The sequence below is a fragment of the Manis pentadactyla genome, chromosome 13 (assembly GCF_030020395.1).
Source record: "Manis pentadactyla isolate mManPen7 chromosome 13, mManPen7.hap1, whole genome shotgun sequence".
In the NCBI taxonomy this organism is placed as follows: domain Eukaryota; kingdom Metazoa; phylum Chordata; class Mammalia; order Pholidota; family Manidae; genus Manis; species Manis pentadactyla.
The window spans coordinates 107,629,578-107,651,452 of NC_080031.1; the positions used below are offsets into that span (position 1 = coordinate 107,629,578).

The 21,875-nt window shown below is 47.5% G+C and overlaps 1 protein-coding gene and 2 long non-coding RNA genes across 5 annotated transcripts in view; 1 reads left to right on the plus strand and 2 right to left on the minus strand.

The window, feature by feature from the left end:
- Nucleotides 1-1,255, minus strand: part of HTR4 (5-hydroxytryptamine receptor 4) — a 140,848-nt gene extending 139,593 nt beyond the window's left edge. For 2 of the 3 annotated variants that reach the window (XM_036894386.2, XM_036894368.2), the window contains exon 1: nucleotides 763-1,255. The gene's annotated coding sequence lies outside the window, so the exon portion shown is untranslated. Of the gene's footprint in view, nucleotides 1-592; nucleotides 671-762 lie in introns of those variants that run through there. The other variant, XM_036894377.2, reaches the window with a different exon arrangement.
- Nucleotides 1,256-7,330: 6,075 nt separating this feature from the next.
- LOC130680337 (uncharacterized) lies at nucleotides 7,331-9,686 on the plus strand. Its single transcript, XR_008993299.1, has 3 exons — nucleotides 7,331-7,576; nucleotides 8,937-9,034; nucleotides 9,577-9,686. It is a non-coding gene; the product is annotated as an uncharacterized LOC130680337 (long non-coding RNA).
- LOC118916792 (uncharacterized) lies at nucleotides 8,628-11,404 on the minus strand. The gene is made up of 3 exons (XR_005026541.2): nucleotides 11,157-11,404; nucleotides 9,492-10,154; nucleotides 8,628-8,705 (listed from the first exon to the last, which is right to left on the minus strand). It is a non-coding gene; the product is annotated as an uncharacterized LOC118916792 (long non-coding RNA).
- Between the last annotated feature and the right edge of the window lie 10,471 nt (nucleotides 11,405-21,875).

The following is a 21,875-nucleotide window of genomic DNA, read 5'->3' on the forward strand; positions in this document are numbered from 1 at the left end:
CTCCGATCCAACAGCCACTTGGTCCAAAGGCAACTGCCAGCGCAGTGCCACACGCTGGGAGCAAGCTGGGGGCACACGTATTTTAAACAGGGACTGGGATTCCGTGAAAGGACGCTAGTCCTGGCAGTGCTCGTGAAAGCTCCGCGCAGCACAACGTGCCCACACACTCACCGTCACTCACACACACCACCCGTTGTCCCCTCAGACCACGCACACCCGTCACACGCGCGGAGTTACACTCCCTCGGTGAGGAATCCAGGCTCACCCCCCACAGTCCGCACGCGCATCCAGGTCCGCGGCTCTGGATGCACAGCCTGGGCTGTGTCAGTGTCTGTGTCTCACACACACCTTTTCACACACAACCTCATGTAGTCGGCGAACAGAAAAGCAGCTTCCCAAGTACTCACGGACACCAGGGCGGGCAGCAGCTCCGACCCTCCGGGGCTCCCGCGGGCGGCGCGTCCTGCACCGCCAGGCGGCCCGTCCCTGCGGCAAGGCCCGGGCTGGGGGCTCCCGGGCCCCGGCCGCGCGCCGCCGCGCCTCCCGCCCCGTGCGCCCGCAGCGTCCCGGCCCCCGCGCCCCGCCGCCCTACCCGCTGCCGGAGGCGCGCAGCCCGGCGCCCGCAGGTCGCAGCGGCCGCCCCAGCCGCCGAGCCGAGCTTCTGCCGCCGCCGCCGCCGCGCTCCCCGCCGCCCCCTCGGGTGCCGCCCGCAGCCCCCGCGCTCGGAGGCCCGGCGTTGGGAGGCGCGGGCCTGGGGCTCACCTGGGCGCGCCGGGCATCGTCCTCTTCCCGGCCGGCCGAGCCGGGGCCCGCGGGCTCCGCAGCCCCAGCCCGGGGGGCCCCCACCGGGCACCGGGGGCGGCGGGCGTGGCCAGGCTCACCCGCGGGGGGTGGGGGGGGGCGCCGAGGCGGGCTGCCCGGACCTCTTCCCTCGGGGCCGGCCGGCCCGCCTGCGCCGCGGAGCCTGCCCTTCGGAGGGCGGGAGGGAGCGAGCGCCGGGCTCCCCCGGGGCTCCTGGGTGACCTCGCGCAAGTTGGTCACCCTCTCTGGGCGCCCGTTTCCGAGTGAGTGTGAAAGCGGACGGCGCCTGCGATGCCCGCGCCGGGGCTCCCGCCCTGCGGAGCGCACTTCCTCCTCGTGCGCAAGCCTGCGCCAGGGCCGCGCTCGCCGGGGCGCAGGGCGCGGAGCAACGCCGGACGCCCTGAGATAGGGGGCCCGCGAGTTTTCCAGGGGCGCGTTTGCATTTGCCTGCAGCCGTCCTAACTGATGCTGCCCGTGTCTGTTAGTCCGCTGTTGGGTCCGCTGGTCTGGAGGCAGCCTGTGCTCCCGGGTCTGTCTGCCTGTGACCCTGAGCACGTGATTAGAGCCGAACCAGCCTCAGCGCTCCCACCTGTAAACTGGGACCGTAACTCACAGTTGTTTGACTTTCCCACGCTCTGCTGCGTGTCAGGGCGCTGTGATCGTCCCTGAGGAACTCTGACAAAATGCAAAACATTTTTCCTCAACACGTCTGACAAAGGCTTCAAATTCCAGGGACAAAACAATTCATTGCACAGGGTGAAAGAACAGCAGATTGCCGGGACAGGGAAGGGGCCTCCTGCGAGGAGAACTCACCGCCTGGGGAACCCCTGGGGCTGCCTGGAGGCCGGACAGAACAGAGAAGCTGTGACAGTAATTAACCTCTGAAAGCAGATACATTTTCCAAGACAGTATTAAAAATCATTACCTTACCATCGTGAATACTACCCAAGTGAACTGGAAATTAAACCCGACCAGCCTATTCAGGCCAGGAACCCGGGGCTGGGCCCTCTCTCCCTCTGTCTGCTGACACTCCTTTCTCCCATTTCCCCCGTCTTTTGCCAGGTCCTGTCTGCCTGCCTCCCACTCTCAGCCTTTCACACTCACTACTTCTCTCCCTGGCATGTACATGACTCCAATTTTTATTCAGCATGTATCCCCCATTCACAACGTGTAAGTGGAAAACCTGTTATTCCTCTAATGATAAGATCCAGACTTAAAATTTGCCACTAAGCCACTTCCCTAAACCAAATCCCTAAATCACATACATTGACAAATGACACCACTATCCTCACACTCAGGGAAGCACAAAATAATCATCGTGGACAAACCCTACCACTGTTCCCCTTCTCCCCACTCTCCACTCAGCCACTGGCCAGTTCCTGGGGGGTCTGTCCCCACTTCATCACAGGTATTTGTCCTCTCCTTTCTGTTCCCACTGGACTAGATCTTGTCTTTTCTGGAATTACCAAAAGGGTCTTCTCCAGCCCATCTTGCCCCCTGATGTCAGCACGCCCTTCCCCAGGCAGAGCTGCAGCCCTTGCTCTACAGCCCTGGTGCCCATGGAAGGCAGCAAACAGCTCCCCAAAGATGATCATGTTCCAATCCCAAGAACCCGAGGATACGTTCCCTTACGTGGCCAAAGGACCTTTGCAGATGTGGTTAAGTTAAGGACTTTGAGATGGGAGATTATCCTGGATTGTACAGGTGGGCCCTTGGAAGGGTCCTTAAAAGTAGAAGAGAAAGGTATGGGAAGAGGGCAGAGCGGCGCAGTGTCCCGAGGAGCTGACCTGCCATTGCCGACCTTGGAGATGGAAGAAGCCGTCCCTCGCCAACGAGTGCAGATGGCCTCGAGAAGCTGGGGAAGCAGGAAAACCCACTGTCCCCTAAAGTCTCCAGAAAGAAAGGCAGCCCTGCAGACACCTTGGTTTTAGCACAACACTCATATCAGATTTCTGATCTAGAGAGCTATATGAGAATAAATTTGCGCTGTTTAAGCCACTAAGTAATTTGTTGCAACAGTAGGTAACTAATACAGTGCCTCTCTTTTATTTACCTCCGTAAATAAAATGCCTTACACAAATGCCTTATCTTGTCATGAATAGCAATCCAGGGTAGCCCCCATTTTTAGCCATCTTGCTATACCCTAACCTTGTGTTTCAAGCAGTCTGTTCCCTAAACACCTTCTTTCCCTCTCTTGCCTGTAGCAGTGCTCAGATGGCCCCTGGGGTGCCAGCACCCAGACACTTCTCTTCAGTGCTCATGGATTCCATGGGGCTGTTCCTAATCTCTCCCATCTTCGGTTCTCTACATCTTCACGTTTCTCGGTGTATCCCATCCCAAACGGTGCTATCTCATGGGAGAGAAGGGAGCGAGAGAGGAGAGGATGCTCGATGCACAGGCTGGAACGGCCGCAGGCTCTCTGCTCCCACAACATCATCTGCTGAGCAGTGTGGTCCCTGTGCTGCTTGCAAGGGGTTTGTGGGTGTGCATGGCCCACTGGATGGTGAGTGCCTCCAAAGTGGAGACCAGGTCTTACCTCCTTTTTTATGTCCTGGCCCCTAGAACTGTGCCAGGCACACAAGAACTCAAGAACTGGGTTTTGTTTTGTTTTTCTGAATGAATGAAGGATAAAGAAAGCAAGTGCAATGTCTGGTTGTGTTGAGCAGGCAGGGCTATTAATAAATATTTTTTGCACCATCTGTCTCTATTTAGTTAGGCTGGTCAATTGAAACACCTCAGTTAATGTGATGTGGTTTTTAATGAGGCTGCTTTAATGCACAGCTTGAAACAAACTTTTCTTTTATATTTGTTTGGTTTGGTTTTGCTTTTGTGGAAGAGTCCCACATTAAAAGGTTATTCTTTTTTTTTATCAGCTCTGTTTTAAAAAGCTACTATCGTAAGTAAAATCATTATAGACATGTAAACATGGTCCAATAATTTTACTTCCTAAAAATGTGTACTAACGGAAATAAGCCTACATACAGAAAGGTCAACCTAAGAGAATGTCCATTACAGGATCTTTTGTCAGAGTGAATAATTGGAAATAGCCCGTGTCTGGCAGTGCAGGATTAGCCAACTATGTTATCTCTACCATAAGATACCATTCAGGTGTTAAACACTATTTTGTCAATTGATGTTTATTATATAGGAAGATGTTTATGAACATGTTTATATTCTTTTTTTTTTTGTTTATCTGTGTTTTCTAACTACCACATGATGAGCATGTATTTAAAAAGTAGGTTCAGTTATTTTTCAAAAGTAGTCTTACCTCCAAAAGGAAGTTGTATAAAACCAATATTTTTCCAAAGTCCAAGAAAACCCATCTACAGAAGAGATTCAATTCTCTGATTATGACAAAAGAAGGGAAAAGTCACAGAAAGCTTGAGATATGATCTGGGCCTATCTGCATTCTGGTAGTTAATTCACTCAAGGAACATTGGTTGTATCACCTCAATTAAGGCCTTTGATGACAAACACAGAAAAGGACTCCAGCCAACTTAAAGAAAAGAGAACTGAAGAGAATGCTATTTAAGGGCCCACAGAATCCCTGAGATGCTAGGAGCCAGGCTGGGAGAAGCAGGTGCCAGGAAAGCTGAGAGAAGAGAAGCAGGAAGGGCAGAGAACCCCCATCAGGACGGCACGCCACCCCTCCTGACACAGTGACTGGCCTCCACCAGTTCTGCACCCGTGGGTCACTCACCCAAGTTCAAAGTCGCTGGAGAACACACCAAACAAAGTCAAGGTTATCTTTGTATCACCTCCTTCCTCCATTCTGAATCCAAGAGTGGGGAGGGAAAGGATCTGGTCCCCCCACCAAGACAGTGCCTGACAGGGGAGTGCTATATCCCCAGTAAATGTGGGGTGAGGTTGGGAAGGTAAAATGGAAGGTGACAGCGTGGAAGTGAATAGATGGCCACTGGAACCCCTTCCATGTGTCAGGCATTGGGCTATTCTGGCTTCTAGGCCCAGTTTCTCTGCCAGGAACCTTCTGGTACAAATAGCTCGGCAGATCTACAAGGCGAGAAACACGACTCAGAGGAGATTAAGAAGTCTTTGATTTCATTATTACATTTATAAACTTGAAGCGGGTTAAGGTTTTCTATTCCTAATTTCTTCTCGTCTGCAGAAACAAACACTGTTTTTCTCTTCTGGCTCTCCACACTTTGCTTGACTGGTACAAATGTCCCTTTTCACTGAACTGCACGGCAGCCTTCCGTGGCTGGAGCACCTTATCAGCAGTACACAGGGAGGTTATCTTAAAAGTCTCAGGGCTTGGTTTAGGCTTACTTTGCTTCAGGTGCCTTAGCTACAGAATGGAACGTTGTATGTGTGTGTGTGTGTGTGTGTGTGTGTGTGTGTGTGTGTGTGTGTGTGTGTGTGTGTGTATAAGAGAAGGAGAGTGAGTGAGAGCAGGAGAGAGAGAGAGAGAGAGAGAGAGAGAGAGAGAGAGAGAGAGAAAGGACATAGAGAACAAAGAGGAAGGAACAAAGAAGATGGAAATTAAATTCCAAATCCAAATTGCTGAAATAAATCAATGCTTGCCTGAACTCACAAACTTGAAGCCTGCATAACTTCCATCTACTTAAGAGCTGCTAAAAATTTAAACAGTGAGACTGAGAGTTTTAATGTGGCTGCAAAGGAAGAGAAACAGAACTGTGCATACCTTTCCTCCAATGAAGCCAGGGTGGCTGGTCGCATTTCAGTGAGGTCCACGGAATCAAAAAGACCCTAGAACAAGATGCTGTGGCACCCATGGGCACATAGGCCATTGACAGGGGTCCTCAGTTTACCTTTCAGACAGTCTTTCTACTTCAGAAAACAACTTATAACAAGACCTCCTCTAAATGAAGTTGTGAAAGTAGAAACCCCTCTAATTTGCTGTTAGGAGTCAAATCTCCTACAGAGCCATGTTTATTCTTTTTTTGCTCCGTGTCCTGGACTGTATGATCAGTTCCTGCTCCTCCAAACCCAAATCAGACCTGATGAGCCAGTCTTGTCACTCAGGCTCCTCAGCTTGGCCTCCAGGGAGCCCTTGGGCTGCGCTCTGCCTCCCCTCCTCCGCCCTCACAACACTCTCCTGACCTGCCCGGCTTCAGCAGTGCTGGGCTTTTGACCAGGACAAGCGTCCCGGCCTCCGGGCTTTTACATTCACTGTTTTGTAGGGCTGGAGGCTTCTCCTGGGGTGCAACCTAAACCTCTCTTTTACAGAGAGGTTTCCCCTTGACCACCTGTCCCCCGTACCAAAATCTGGGCAGTATTTGTCTTCGAATTCTATGCCATGTATAGCCCTTATTTCACCCTGTAACAAATTCATTGATGTACTATTTTTTACTTGCCTACCCTGTGCCTCCCCAGTAAAACAGAAGCTGCTAGAGCTTAGAGATTCTTGCTTCACAAAGAGCTTGGCTTGGAGTGGACACTCCCTTGGTGAGAGTTCAATGGATGGAAATATGAGGCAGTTGGATTTGCACTCAGAGTTGCTGTGCTTTCCAGAGGGTCAGAGTTGCCCAGGAACCAAGGGCCTTTAGAGGCCACAGGAATCCACATCTGTGTGGATGAAAGGGTGCTCGCTCACTTCCATGACAGGATGTGGCTTTGGGAGACACAGGCCCATGCCCAGGAGGAGCTGTGCAAAGGAACAGGTGGTTCGGACACAGGGACGTCATGTCTGCAGTTGATAAGTGGATGAGGACCCAGGGAGGGGGACAGAAGCTTCAGACGGCCCCTCCCGGGACAGGCTGCCCAGCAGTCCGCCCATTCCAAAGGCATCAACAGGATCAGTGAGAGCACGAGGCCACGCAAGCCCACGACGGGCCGTTCTGAGTAAACTGCCGTGTCGCAAAGTCTGCATGAACCTGCTGTTTGAACGCTGGAAAACCAACTGCCTCCCGCAGCAGAGAACAGAGGCTGATAAAAGGTGGCCGAGCAGAGTTATCGCTGCCAGATAAGAGACTCCTGGGCATTTTTTGTCCTCAGCTGTTCTTTGTCCTCTAGTCTTCCTGGTATTGTTGGGTTTAATCTACTTATGTTTGAAAAGACCATTAACTAATTCATGTTTTATTATCAATTAAAAATCACATAAATCAATATTTAGTCTTTCGGGAAGGAAAGCTAAAAAATAAAGTCTTCCAAGAAGAGCCAAATCAATGAGACAGACATCACGACTGTCACCTGCCCGGCAAAACTGGAGCACAACTGAAATTTTACGATGCATTTCTAAATTTGTATGTGGCAAAATTCAGTTTTGTAGTGTGCAGTTCTGTGAGTTTTAATAATTTATAGACTTGTATAACCACCACATTCAGGATATTGGGTGTTAGTGGATACATTTTCAGTATTAAATTTCACGGGACATTGTTGACTGGCTTCAGCTAATATAAACAAATCACTTTCTCCCCCACACTGCCCGTTCCCCCCGCCCCCTATCAGTTTGTCCTTTTCATAAAGCTTTTTTCCTGTGACTAGGAGATGAAGCTCTAACGAGGGCAGATGGGAGAAGGGGTCAGGAGCCTCGACGAGGGATCGGTGAGGTGCTGGGCATGAGTCCAGACTCTGCGCTCAGGACCCAACTAATAAAGCCGACTCAGACCCACGGAGGGGCCATGTCCTTGCACCTGGAGAGGCAGGCGTGCAGAGCCAGCCTCTGGGGCACAGGCACTGGTGGTCTCCCGAGGGGCAGTGGCCGCTGCGAGCCATCGCCAACCAGCACTGCGGGCAATGGAGATGGTCAGAGCAGAGAGGAACGGGTGAGCGCAGCTGACATCTCTGGATGTGGGTGCCTAGGTGGGGTCACTTCGGGGTCTCCTACAGATAATAAGGGGCACTTATAATAGGATGGGCAGTGCTGGGTGTAACTATCATTTCCTGTTTAACTAGAACAACCTGGACAGCAAGAGGTTGGCAAATATCCGTCCCACAGATGTTCAGCTAGTTTTCTATGTAGCAGGCCCTGCGCTCAGCTGTGGTACCTTACTAAATAAGGCGGATTCCTCTTCTCAAAGCACCCAGAGCCAGCTCAAGGGGACGGGGCTGGACATAATTTTGACACAATGAAAAAGTTAACAAGGCCCACAGAAGGGGCAAATGGAGCTCATGGCATTATCATTGTTGTTGGCATTGTTTTATTATTACATAAGATTTATTGAGTGCCTAGTGTTCGCTAGTCACTGTGCTAAGAAAGGTGCAGGAACTTAGTTTTGAGATGACATGACATGGCTAAAAAGGGCCGGAGCTAAGATGTTTTTTTTTGTTCAAAGCTCTTGTTGTAAGCAACCGTGAAATAAACATCATAGCAGTAACCCCAACCATGTAAAAACATTAATGGTTGACGATATTACATGTATGGGGCACTTAACTCTCTCCTACTATTTTGAGAGCTATTATGCAGAAGGAAACAATATAATCAGGCTGGATATTTGACCCATGAGAAAGCAGAACAGGGGCCAGGATATTACAGAGAAACGATTCAGCTTGGTGTAGGACTGGCTCAACATCTGGAGCCGTCTAGCACTGTAGGTACCAAAGCCCAGGCTGGGTGCTGTCTGCCAGGAACGCTGAGGCAGGAACCGCAGCCCCAGGTGCAAGGTTCAATATCACCTCTGTTACTCCCCCAACTCATTGGTTCTCTGACACAGAGATTTGAAAAGCTCAGTCTCTCTTGCCAGATCCCCCTCCAGCTGACACTTAAATGTCACGCCTCTTCTTTCTTCACTTCCTATGGGCTCCCCTACTATTTCATCCACAATGCTGCCTTTCATTATACTTGTCTGCTAACATGTCCCAAATTTCCAGCCCAGAATTCCTTTCTGAGCTCCTGATCTACTTCTTGCATGGAAGGTATCCATGCCACTCCTTTTAGAAGTATATAGTCCAAGGTGGCCTGTTTAACCATGGAGAAGATATCTCTATGGAAAAATAAATAAATAAGTGAATCGGTTTAAATAAGATTTTAGAAAACATACCAAAATTGTAAAGGTGTTTGTTGTTTAGAAACCTGAGTGGGACTTGAGTGGCACAGACTTGTTTTTTTGACCATCTGGAAAGGAAGGGTAACATAGCATGTCATTTGGGTCTTCAAGGACAATATTTATAATTTCCTAATGGCTTAAAGGTTGTTTTCTGTTTCAAACTTCTAGGATCAATCTATGGATACCTAAGACTTAACTGGGATAGTCAGAATGTGTATTTCTTGATCTCAACATTATATGAATAAAGGTGCAACTGACCAAGTTTGGTAGGTACACATGGGAAGGTGTGGGGAATGGTCAGATGAAGTTTAATGTCCTCATCATGCGACATAGGAGTTAAGAGAAGTCCATCCCTCAGGTCGATCAACCATCAGTGAAGATTTAATTATGCTCTCTAAAGTTGCAGAGGTGACCACAAAAGGCACTAAAAATATGATATTGGGAGGTCAGTAAAAGACAACAGTGAAGAAGTAGCTACATAAGCATGTTACATAGAAAGAGGGAGGTAATTTTGGGAAAACCTGTTGTGAGTGCTGGTTTTTCTTTATGCACCCATTTTCATGTACAGTAATCACATCTTTCCAGCCAGCCAGTCATTATTTTAGGGATGCTAAACCCATGGCCAGTCCTAGGGATGAACTTGATTTGCCTAAACCATCTATCTGGTCATAATGACTGATCCAAGCATGTGCAAGATGCCCAATTTGGGCCAATGATACATACTTTGCTAGGGGTCTGGGAAGAAGATATTTTCTCTGTGCTGTGAGAGATCTCAGAAAGAATCTCTCTCTCTTTGGTGGCGTCTAAGGACACAACATCATGGAATGCTGAGGCCGCCTCTGTCATCCTAGGGAAACCCAGTCTGTGGTTAGAAACAATGCATGAGGAGGATGAGCCGGAGAATCTCTGAGAAGCAGGACAAAAGTCTGAATGATGACATCAGCTTGATCAAACTCTACCTGAAGCCATTGATAACCCTTGAAATATTCAGTTATATAAAGCAATACATTTTCTGACTGTCTACCCAGTATTCTTCGTTTACTTCCATGGATAGTAAAACCCAGTTTTATTCAGTGGAGCATTGATCCCAAATAAATGACTATAATCCCAGCCTCCCAGCACATGGCTGAGTTCTGGACAATGAGATTTAAACAGATGCGCTTTATGGAACCTCCAGGAAGACTGTCTCAGGATTCTGGATGTGTCTAGAGCACCTTCTTCCTCTGGCTCCCGGCTCCTTCCTGCGGGACTGAGGAGCAACAGAAGCAGGCATTTGGAAACCTCAGAAACGGAAGCCACAGGGAGGCAGGAAAATAGCAGCTCCTGAGTCCCTGATGAATGTGGAGCTTACACAGCCAAGACTGGGTATCTTCAGGCTTCTTTTACCTGAGAAAACAAATGTTGAAGTGTTTAAGCTACTATTAATTTATATTTTTCATTATATTCGATAAGCCTATTCCTAATCAATACAGCTTGTATTTCTATAATTTACAAAATTAAACAGTCCTGGTAGATGAAATAAAACAAAGAATTCTCTTTTCTGGAGACAGCTAATTCTTGGGAGGTAAAAAGACAGATGATTACTGCTTTTCCCAGAAGCATTGCATTATTTTATTATTTTTTTAACTTTGATATAAAAAATAAAATATGAAGACAGTGCAGTTAGGCACGAAGAAGCCATAGAGTAAGGAGTGAAACATCAGAACAGATGATTCGAGGGAGCTCTAGAGAGGGGGATTGATGTTTTACAGGAATCCCAGATAGTTCTCCAAGGGAAGTTTAAAATGTGGAAGAAACTGCTAGAGAGCATTGTGTACACACACACACACACACACACACACACACACACACACACACACAAATGGTCTCATAGACTACTAAATGAGAAAATATTCACAAAATATTATTAAGAGAAAAAGGCAGAATGCCTAATAGCATATTTAATAGCATTCCAACTGTAGAAGCCCTGTGGACAGGATTAGAAATCTGTGAGGAATCTCACAAAAATTAACAGTGGTTAGCTCTAAATGGCAGAGCCATCGTTCATACTTGTTTTTTCTTACTTGCACTTTTCAGTATTTGTCAAATTCTTCTACACTGAGTATGTCTTCCTTGCTAATCAGAAAAATGCAATATACTTTCTTTCAAATGTTTTTAAAATATTTTTTTAATCGAAAAAAGTCCTGGGCATTGATAACATAGCTATTTGGGGACACCAGCCGGCCTCAGCTGTGTGGAGGGAAACTAGAGAGGGGACGTGACCACACTTGGGCTCCGGGCGACGGGAGGTGAAGCAGCCCTGCTCCCAGGGCGAATGGGGCTGGCCTCGCAGGTGCGCCCAGGGCCACACCGCCAGGGCTCAGGGCAGCACACGTGCCCGAGACATACCTGCTAATGCAGAGAGTGCAATCCACATACTCCAAACACGCACGCCTGCAGGAGCGCAGCAGCTCAGCTCTGTGTATGGGCAGCGAGCCCCGGGCAGCCGGGCTTTCCTCTGGCTTTTCTGTCCTCCATCCAGGGATGGACCCCAGAAAGTGGAGTGCGGAAAATGCAAGAGTATGTAATAGAGGCATGAGGTGGCACACGCTCAGGGCTCGTGTCCTTCTGCACACTCGGGTGGTAACAAAGCCTGGCTTTGTGTGGTTTACAGCTTCCAATATCTTTCTGATCAGAAGGCAGCCTGGGTCATAAAACCTTGAGGAGAGAAAACAGAAGAAGGTACAAAGTTGATGTAGATGTTCTTTCATGTGGGCACCAGTAATACAATAAACTCCAGATTAAGAATACAAAGTCAACGAGGAGCCTTTGAAATGGGTTAGCCGATTAGCTTTTTAAAACAAAGCAAAATATCATGCTCTTCGGGGAAAATGAAGCTTAAAAAAAAAAAAAGGTAGACATTTTTCTGGCAAATAAACTGGAAATTTGATGGCCCTTCCCTAAGCCTCATTTCATAGTCTAATAAATGAGATGACTGGTCAAGATAAATGTTTTTAGACTTTTGGAAAGTTACACAGCAAAGTTACCAAAAGAGCAGATTCCATTATAAGATTAATATAGTTCATTAAGAGATTTAATTATCTTGTCTGCTTGTCTCATGCAGTTTAAAACCCAAATGCTTTAGAAGGCAAAACAACACAGTTTGACATTCTGGTCTCTCTCTTTTCTCATTTGAGTTCTCACAATACCTGTGTGGTGCCTTCTCCAAAGCCCAGACATTCTCCATTCTGCCGCGCTGCCTTTGCGTAGGACCGACCTAGTACTAAAAGCTTCCCAACATCTCTTTTCCTCCTAGCCTCTGCTTCCTCTTCCTTTTTTTTTTTTTTATAATAATGACAATATGATAAAATGTAAACTATTCATCTGACCCTTAGAGACAGTCCCCATAGTGATCCTGGGCAATTCTTTTTTTAATGAGCAAAACCTTCAAAATTTCTGAGTAGCTTAAGGAAAGAAATGGTGCCCTAATTCATCTCTGACACCTCAGGGGCAGCATCTGAAACCCAGAGGACACTTGGTCACTCCATTCACACTATTCACAGAATAGCGCCCAAACTCATGAATTCTTCAGGCCCACCAAAAATAAATACTTTCCATCCTGTTCTCACGAATATCCCTTGCTTGCGTACCTTCATGCATGATAGGCCCATGAGAAGCCAATATTATTTACCCGGAACTGGGAGATAACGTGCATCTTGGTTTGACTTGCACAAATTCCATTTTATATGCTTGTAAATACATAGAGAAAAACACTAATTGAAATACACAGGGCAATTCTGCCTTCCTTCCACTCTATGACTATGTGTCCTAGAGTTAGCATGGGAAGGGAGGAATGAACTTCACCTCCTCATTTGCTCTCAGCTGTGGTGTACTTCTCCTGAAATGAACATCTCATTGTGCTGAGCACACCATCACTTAGGATCTAAAATGATGCATTGTAATAGCACGTGTCCCCTAAATACAAATAAGCACCATCTTCTGACACTCAAGCAACGCAGCCACAATCCATTCTAAGCTGGAGAAGAAATTGACTGAGCTGGGTTTATTCTGAGATGGCATGCTGGTTTCCAGTGTTGTCCTTTATAAGGACATTTATTGACACTATAATTTTTGCCCATATGTTACTTTCGCCCTTCAACTAACTTTGGAGACCAAGTCTAAGGATGCGACTGCACTGTGCATACCTTGAGTCCAGGGAGAGAGATGTGCCATGCGTGTGAATGTGCACGTGTGGATGCACGGGTGCACATGAGTTGCCATGACAGAAGGCAGTTTTAGGCAGAACATAAACTCTCTTCATTACAGAGTCTCACATTCTGCCATTTTCCTTTGCTTGGATAGTTAAGAAAATAGATTCTGCAGTAATTGTAGAGGTCCCTACTCCAAGGGAATGACTTTTTCCTCTAAACTGGGCATATGTTCTTTTCAAAGAGAAAATGAGATCAACATTGGGAGCCAAGATAGTGGAAGCCTAAACGCACCGCACAGTGGCCTTCAGAGAAAGGTGGATTTGGTGGGAGAACCACGGAGACTGCACACGGCATCTCTGTCTAGTAGAACTGAAGTCACGCAGGGCATCCAAGTTACAGGCTGTGTGACACCGGACAGGTCACTTCCCTCCCATAGAGATCTCAAAAGTGGGCATACGTGGTGCTCCCTCAGAGGACTGCAGGAAAGATTGAACAATGCATGTAAGTGCTGACACACATTACAGGTGTGCACAACGTACTCAGTCATGAGTTGTTATCATCACTCTCCACTCATAAAATGAGGGATGGGATTAGACAGTTCTCTCCAGTTTTTATATTTTAGTGCAGACTAGCCAGAAGAAATGTACAGGACACACACGTAGTCCTAAATTTTCTAATAACTGCATTTTAAAAAGTAATAAGAAACAGGTGAAATTCATTTTAGTAATATCTGTTATTTGATTGTATACATATGCAATGTTATCGTTTCATCATGTAATTAATATAAAAGTCATTAATGAAATATTTTGCCCTCTTTTTCTCGTACTCAGTCTTGAAGTCGAGTGTGTGTTACACTTACAGTACGTCTCAGTTTGGAAGAGCTGCATCTCACATGCCTAATAGCTACGTGTGGCTGTCCACCATCTACTGAACACGGTTCTAGAACAAGGAGCTCAGTTCTACATTTGCTCAGTTTTCTCTGGTGGAAGAACAGCTAAAGCAGTCAATGTCCGCAAAGCACTCTGAAGTTCAGCACTGAAGCCTTGGGTGAGAGATCGGGGTAGAAATGCAGATGAAGGAGCTATGGGCACTGTGCCATGAGCATAGATGGCCACGACCAAGCCTGAAATCCTTCCTGGTGGGCCATCGCTGGGTTAAGGCTTCATGTCCACAAAGGAGTTCCAGGAAAACACATGAACCTCAATGAAAGGTTGCTGCCACTATTTGGATTTCTCCATAGGCTTACGAGAGAGCAAGAGAAATCACATTATGCCTGTATTCCTGATTAGAGTCCAGTTATTTAATAGTGACTGTAGTCCTATTTATCTATAACAATAATTAAAAGTTAATGAACAAGACAAATTGTAATAATCATTAAAAGAATGTGAAGACAGTTTTATGTTAATACTTGAACCAGAAAGACGCCGACAGTGAACAGTGAAGCAAAAGTCAAATTGTGGTGTGTGCGCATGTGTGTACGACTCTAGACACCCTATGAGCTGCTGAGGGAGCAGTGACTTAGCTGCTCATTGAGAATCCAGAAAGATGCTGAGCAGGCACTGGAGAAATGGGAGGAACCATCAAAACTGCAGGGCAGGAATTGTTAAGATGTTGGAACTGTTACTGGTAACACTGCGACCGACCTACCCCATCCACACTGCCTGCTGAGGCTTCTCAGAGCCCAGAGGAAAGAGTCCCCTGATATCAAGCCCCCCTCGAGGCTCGATGCCCAGGGGAAACTGCTCCTTCTCGTTGTGTCCAACAGAATGAGATGTAAACTGACCACACCCTTAAATCAATGTATTTTGTCTTCTGATGAGCAAAGTGGAGAGACTGAGAGCTCAGACGTTAATTGTCCCATACCTGGGCTTGGGTGCTGGTTCTGCCTTCTGACCCGGAGCCTCGCCTCTCCAAACCAGCGGGACCGGATCATGAGGTAGGTACCTCCCTGGCAGGAGTGTCATGAGGCCCGAGTGGATCGATGCACGCAAACGTCTAGGTTGCCGTGTAGGCATCTTGTTACTACCATTTGTTCTAAACTCTTCTGCCTGCAGATTTCACTTTGCTAAAGGAAAGTTTTTTAATTTGGCAGAGTATAGCAAGAATAAGCATTTGGATGATTCTATACATTTAGCTCCTTATTATGCATTTAATTATTTCGGGTTGTTGGGGAAAGAATCAATAAAAATGCCAATAAGGAAGGTTTTTAAAAACGTATTACCATATTCAAACATAAAAATAGAAGGGAAAAAAATGTATTCTGTCTTCATGAGGAGAATCTTTAAGGTAGCACTGTGATCCCACTGTGACACGACAGAATCTTCTGGGGACAGGAATTCAATAGAAGGAAATTAAGTTCTGAGACTCATTCGAGGGAGTCTAGCTGTTGTTACAGGATGAACACACCGCCTCCCTTACCAGGCTCCAGGCCCTGGGGAGGAGCTCTGGCCTCCCCTCTACGTGCCCAAGATTTCTCGTCTGTAAAGTGAGCGCATTGTACTGAGGTCCTGTATTTCCTTCTGCTTCTCACGTCTTAGGATTCTATGTCTCTGGTAGAATTGAGTTCTATAGATTCTATTCATGAGCATGTGACCAGATGAAAATAATCAGCTCTTAAGGGTTCTCCCCCACCCTGGAAGAGAGGTTCTTCCTATCATTCTTGGGATTACAGGGCGCAGGATCAAGAGGAAATAAGTAGGCGAGGACAGCAAAGAGGACATGAGGATCTGGGGGGAGAGAAACGGCAAGGAGCGCCTGCAGTGCGAAATGCGGTGGGAAAAGGCAGGAGAAAAGGGAGTTTGAAGGTCCCTGGGGGTTACATTTCCCTTCCACGTAGTTGAGACATATTTTCAAAGGATTTGGTTTATTTTTAAAGGGCTCTAGATAGCTGGAAACGTGTTGATGAAGCCCCAGTCCTAGACCCGCCGCGCGGGCTTCGGCGTCATCAGCTTCCCTACCGGTGCAGCGCCCCAGGCACGTGGCCAGGCCCCCCACCTCGGATGCCAGCACCTCTCCTGACCCCCCGCGCTCCCGGGAGCCTCTCGGGTGAGATCTCTGAAGTGCCCCAGAGGCGACTCTTTGACCCCTTTTATCTGGGAAAAACTAAGATGACGAATGTTTAGAGATTTCCTTTTCTTACCCCGTTCAGTTTTCTTGACCTAGATCTCCATCCACCCTTTGTACATGAACATTAGCACTGGGCAGACTGTATTTTTTACTTTTCTGAGGTTTCCTTCTTTTCTTCTTTATTTCCCTGTGTGTTCCAATGTTTCATAATGCTTTTGAACTGGAATGGAAAATGACACTTGATAAGAGATTCCTTCTGGACCCTTCCTTCCTCTCCCCTTGCCAGCTAACAACAGGACAACTGAGGTATTGTCTCTCCAGAGATGTTTAGACGTCTCTCTTTAACCATGGAGCGCTTGTGCTGAGCCCCTGGCGTGCTTCCCCCCTGCGCTGGAGATGATCCAGCCAGCGGCCCCTTCTCCCGGTGAACAACGGAGCCGGTTCACCTCTTTCTTTCACAGGGCGCATAGCCTCCCGCACTAAGCAGAGTCCCAGGAAGCATTTGCTGCCTTCAACTACCTCATGAACAGCAGTGAAATGCTGCAGCAGCTCTTGAAGACTCCCTCACTGTCCATTCTGAAGCCCAAAGGGGTGGGGAAATAGGGTTCCCATGGGGACTGAAATAAATGCAGAACAATTAAAGGAGAAATGAATACACTGAAAATAACATTTTAGGAAGTAAAATAATGTCACTTCTTCAAGCATTCATATTATACCTTTAGGAGAGTGTTTAAAACAGTTTATACATTTATGGTCTTTGTTACTTACAAAGCTTACCTCCTCTATCCTAGTAATACAATTCATATATGTATTGTTATGAACAGAATGCCTATGCCCCTAAATTCACCTGTGAAGCCCTAACCCACAGTGTGATGGAATCACAGGGGGGGTGTCTTTGGGAGGGACTGAGGTCCTGAGGGTGGAGGCCTCCTGAATGAGATTTGTGCCCTCGTGAAGAACAGATGCAAGGAGATTATTTTTCTCTTGGCCAAGTGAGCGCAATGAGAAGACGGCTGTCTGCAAACTGGGAAGTGGATTCCACCAGACACCAGCTCTGCCGGGGTCTTGATCTGGGACTTCCCAGCCTCTAGATGGTAAGAAATAAATGTTGGTTGTTTAAGCAGGCCAGAGAGTCTGTTTTCGCAGCCCAGACTGTTGGGAAGGAGAGGACTCGGCTCCGTGTTGCAGGGAGTCAGCTGTAGTGAGACCAGAGACCAAAGTCAAGGAAGCGAAGCCAGTTTTGATGCGCTCGGCACCGGGCAGCAGGGCGGGAGGGCTGCCCATTCCGAGGCTGATGCGGTTCTGGCAGGGCGGCGAGGGCCTTGATTGGCAGCCGTCAGCTCTCTAGGCCTGTTCTGACTGCTGAAGCGGGGACAGGGCTGTGCTGTGCCTGTGCCTCTCATGTTTCTTATCCGGGGGGACCCTGGACATTTCCTGAGTCCCTCTTGGACCCTGTGGCTTCATCTGATTAACTCTGAGTCATTTCTCTGGCTCTATCAGACCTGCTCCCTGAGTCATTTTTGGGGGGCCCCTCTCTCTCCTTTTCATCCCACTCATTTCTGTCTTTCTGCCAAACAAAACTAAGACAGAAATACACATGTATGTCACTTCAGAGTCTAAATCTATGATCCTCTCTCTTCCTTTCGTTTACTCATTCAGCCATTTTTCCCTAGTGCCCACGGCAATGTGTCGACACCGCGGGAGGCTCTGGGGGCACGGCCACGACTTAGGGGAGCCAGAGGGGTCCTTCCCTCATGGAGCACCCAGGGCAGCAGGAGGAACAGATAACTTAAAAAGCAGGCACACAAATAAACACATTCTTGCAGGTGATGTGCAGGGGCGCCTAGGTGCTCTGACAGAGAGTAAAGGAGGGATAGTGGGAATGGGCATCCCTCAGGAAGAGGCGTCTTTGATGAGATCTAAGAACTACAGGGACCCGTCTCTGAAGCGCTGGGGGGAGGGCTGCTCCAGGTCGGCCCAAGAGCTCAAGGCAGAGAGAGTCGGGCGTCTGGGGAACGGAGAGGAGGCTCCTCTGGCGGTAGCAGAGAAGAAGGGGAGAAAATTGACTATGTGTGGTGAGGAGGAATTTAGATTTTGCTCAAGGTGCAAAGGGAAGTCACTGAAACATGGTAAGCAGGGGTGTCCCATAGCCCAATATACATCTCAGTGATCATGGGGGACAGGGGGTGAGGTGGGGGGGTGAGTAGCAAAACATGAAAGGCAGGTATGGGACGGCCAAGAGGTCCAGCAAAAGGTGATGGTGGTTCAGACAAGGGTGGTGGCAGGAGGAAGTGTTCGAGGAAGATTTTGGAAGTAGGCATGTCAGGACTCCCTGTGTTGTTTCTCTGCTCGGAACCCGCTGATGGCTCCTCTTACTGCTTAGAGCACAGGCCCCAGATGCTCAGAGCCTGCACCCCCCCTTCCCCAGCCCCTCTGCCCCCAACTCCTTCACGTGGTCCAGACACACTGACCTCTCGGCTGTTCCTTGAAAATACAAGCCATGCTCTTGGCCCCTCTGCTCCCTCTGCCTGAAATGATTTTCCCCAGGATGTTTGAATACATGATTTACCCCCTCCGCTCCTTCTATCTTGGTTCAAATGTAACTCCACGAAGCCGTCCATGACCACAGTCCTTACACCCGCCTGCCCCACCCAGCGACCCTTACAGCGCTGACCACCCGATTGTTCTGCTTGGCACTTTCCACCTTCTGTCGTTCTGGGTCACTTTGTTTTTCATTTTGCTCATGGTCTGTCTCCCTGACCTAGAATGGGGGTGGGGAGCCCCCAGGAGCTTCCTCCTAATGCGGAACAGAATCTGGTGGGTGTCAGGGGCTTGGTACATGTCATTCTGCAAATGTCAGGCGTCAGGGAAGGAATCGAGGATGATTCTCAGGTTTCAGGTACCCACTGGGTTATTCTTTTAAGGAGAGGAAAAACCAGGCAAGCGTTATTTTGATTCTGTGATGGAATTAAAACAAGTGCAACTCCATTTCATTCTACAACAAAATCCGTGTTTAGAATACAGTGGGGTTGAACTTGTCAGTGGGGTTGAACTTGTTTTCCTCGGAAGGTGGGAAGTGCCGATCTTGAGGAATCCGAGAGACCCAGGCAGCGCAGCTGAAGGGAGAGTCGGCGCCCCTTCCCGCCGCCCCCGGACCTCTTGCTCCTTCCTGAACTCCTCTCCCACCCTCCTCGGCCCAAGCAACCTCCGCTGCTCTCTGCCGCGAGCCCTGCACCCTCTCTCTGCCCTGTGCTGCCCACGAGCACGCCCTGCCTTTCATCATACCCGACTCCTCCACTCACTCACCGTCCAGCGTCTGGGTCCCCTACAAACAGGAACAGTGACTTTATCTGGGAATAAAATCCTTGCATCAATTTTCCTCAACTCACTCTTCCAAATTACTCCCCACTTAACAGCTGCACGAACCACCCCCTGGGCTAATAAATCTAGACAAAACACATACCCCTGTCCACCTGCTTGTTCAGGCCTTTCTCTCTTTTGTAGGCCCACCTGATTCCTCTCCATTATCTTTTATAGCTAACATAGGGATTAGGCAGCAGTGACTTGGGATAGCTAGTGACTTTCCCATGAACCAAGACTTTTAGAAAGCCTTTGGTGAATAAAATAAACACCAGCATTTCATCGCAGAACCATGGACTCATAAAAATGTATTCTCAGTTCCTCCCTTAGCACTTTCACCCTGATGCTAAGTGTCCTGCTCCTTGCTGGCCTGGTAGAAGAAAACTTGTTTAATTTTCTGTTTGAATGACCTTGTGTTGTGGAGAGAATTAAACAGGGCAGTACACGAGAACCTGTACTCATTGGACAGAGCCTGACATCCAACGGATACTTGTAAGTGTTACCGTCCTGAACTGCCAAACTCCTCCCCCTCTGCCTCTTCTCTGATCGCGGCGCATCCGCAGAGAGTCCCCCCAAAGGGTCCTCAGAATCAGGGTGCAGCTTTCCTCTTCCTGAAGAATTTCACTGCTATTTCATGCTTTACAGCCTGTTAATTTTCATTTGTTTTTAGCCAGAGACCTGATAAAGGAGCTGAACTTCCTCTTTTTTGGAAACATTAAGAAATTAAGTTTAATAAAACAAGATGGTTAGTAAATCAAGAACCATGGATCTTAGCATTCGCCGAGGTTCTTCAACTACAGACGTGCAGTGATAGGGAGTGAGAGGTGCGCCTGAAAAAGATGGGAAAGGTCATTTGTCCTATTTTCTCATTTTCTTTTTCTTATAAGAAATTAAGGTCCAGAGGGAGAAAAGTAACTTGCCTAAGGCTATGTAAGGAGTGTGTGGCTGGGCTGGGATGAAACCAAGCTGTCCAGCTGGTGAGCCAGCAGCCCTCCGTCCTCCTTACCTCACTGGCACGGGATCCCTCGTGCAGAGCTGAGGTCACTTCTCTTTGCTGAGACTCAGTCCGTACAGGGACAGAGAAAGGGGGTCCTCAGGCTGTGCAGAATCCAGGACAGTGACGGTCACCCTCACTCATGCTGATGTCTCAGGCACAGAGAGCCAGAAGCCCGTGCAGACTTCCTTGTCCGTCATGGGCTCCTTGGATTAATCCAGATTTGACTTAAACTGAATTTTAATTTGCAGAATCAAGAGAAGGCCAAGTTTGCTGGAAGGATGGGACAGGGAAGTGATCTGCATTATCCCACATAGGGCTTCTTTAAGGCAAGTACCATATTTTTGTAATCTTGCATTTCTCAATAAGTATTTGCTGAATGCATGATAAGTTATCAGCCTTTCTCTGCATTACTCTTAAACAGTATAGTATGCTCTAAATGTATTCTAAACTCCTGTCAGAGCGTCAGACACAGTTACATTAATCTGGCAATGTAAAAACTAGACCTGAAAATAGTGGTGAACAAAAAACTGTGCTCCAAATAAATGTGCCTACTGGACTCATTCCCCAGCTCATTTATCTTATCTAATGCAATTTCTAGTTCTATATTTATCTTAAAACAACTTCTCATTTTGACAATTTTTGGATCAAAATGTGCATAGCCCTTCCTGTCATGTAGGAAAGACAGACAGTAATCCAATGCAGACAAATAAATGTGTAACTACAATTGTGGTAAGTAGTATGAAATAGGGGGAACTCTGAGCAACAATAACCTGATTAATAGAGGTCAAGCTTTTAGCATGTGGGAGGTGATGGCCTACTGCCACTCATACCCTTCTCCACCTGTGAGTTCTGAGTTCAGTTCTAGCTGCATCCACTTTAAGACCCAAGCAAGAAATTCCCCTGCAGCCGCCTGACTTTTTAAGTGCCATTCTTTCCGGAGCTCTGCTTCTTTACAGAGCTTGAGAGAAACAGACAAAAAGAAGCTAGATTTCATTCATTCATCACATATTTATGGAATCCCTGTTAGGCATCAGGCACTTTGTTAGAGCTGGGATATCATGGATGGTGGAAAGGATCTGGTTTCTGCTCTTCTGATGCTTACAGTCCTGTAGGAGATATGGGTGGTAATAACATGATTGTGCAAATAAAGATATAAATACAAATTATAAGTACCAAAAGCACAGGAACTTAGGCAAAAACATAATTTAATTCCAGTTAAGGTTCTTGAAAGGCTTTTCCAAAGATTGAGATTCACACTGAGATTTTTTAAAAATCACTTTATTAAAGTATGATTGGCATGTAAAAAAGATGTACATATTTCATGTAACAACCTGACAGGCGTGATGGTGCATATGTGCTTTGAAACTCTCCCTTCCATCAAGACAATGGACATATCCATCACCTTCCAACATTCTCTCCTGTCCCTTTTGCTATTATTTTGTGTGAGTGTGGTAAGAAGACTTAACATAGTATCTATCCTCTTACAAATTTTAA